The sequence below is a fragment of the Psittacula echo genome (assembly GCF_963264785.1).
Source record: "Psittacula echo genome assembly, chromosome: 3".
In the NCBI taxonomy this organism is placed as follows: Eukaryota; Metazoa; Chordata; class Aves; order Psittaciformes; family Psittacidae; genus Psittacula; species Psittacula echo.
The window spans coordinates 30,858,967-30,860,145 of record NC_137736.1 but is presented as its reverse complement, the minus strand read 5'-3'; positions in this window follow the sequence as shown (position 1 = coordinate 30,860,145).

Below are 1,179 nucleotides of genomic sequence, written 5' to 3'. Positions count from 1 at the left end.
TGTCCATACATTGTGTGCTCCCCAATGCCAAGCTAGAGGGTGCTGCTCACGAGTACTGGCTGATTTAACACAGACTCAGGCAAGGCTGGAGGGGTCCATCTAATCCATCCCCGCCCTAAGGCAGGAGGTAGGTTTACATTGCCTGATCAGCTGTAAAGCTCTCAGCAATGAAGTCCTAACAGCAGCCCTGGGAAAGCCAATATGCTAGAGCTCAACCAGGAAAAGGAAGTATAGCAGGACTGTTTCTTAGACCCCCTCCTCCTCTTTGCTTTCCAAAACCAGATGAGAGCCATGGAAGGATGACAAAGAAATCCTACATCAGTAGCGGGGGACAGGTGTTCACCCCTTTCTTATGTCTACAGTGAAAACCATGTTTCTCCCTCTTCCCTCATCAAATATCTATTATCAGACAGTCCATAGGCAAGTGACAGACTGTGTTCCTCTCTTTGGGAGCACCAGGAGGGAAGGTCAATGGGTTTTGCGGCCCTGAGAGAGGAGAAGGCAGGATGGATTAATTTATTTAATTATAATACCAAAGAAGACTCACACAATGTAAAAAGGAGTTCTGCTTCCTTGACCTGCCCTGCAGGTCTCCAGCACAGAGGAGAGGGCTTCTGGGACATGAGGTGTGGTCCTACCTACAGGCTGTCCTCTCTCCTGGGTTAAGTCGGGTGCTGCATGGGCACCAGTGGCTGGCTTGGGGCCCTCTGAGGCTTGCAGAGAAGCAAACAGAAACCCTTCCAGTAACTGTGAAGTTTGGCAACAACTGTGAAACAGAGATCAGAGGCAGCAATAAAGAGAGGTTAAATGTGTGTTAGAAACAGGGCTATTTCTTCTCAAAATTCACCAATTTATCATAAGTCACTAGTTTGTAATATTGCTATAATTGTGTAACCTACACTGTTTCCCTAACTTCAACAGATGCTTGAATATTGACTTATGCCTTTAACTTGGAATGCAAAACAGATATTCATGTGTGCAGACATCTGTACAGACACACATACTCATACATAATTTAAGAATGAGCAAATAAAGGTATACAATCATTATAAAAGAAGGATTGGCCAACAGCAGAACTTAAAATTACACTGCAGAATGTATGCTGGCTTTTGTTACTTCCATCTTGGGCTGCTGCCCATCTGAATCTCAGAAGCAATAAAGAACAGAGGCATCTTCTGT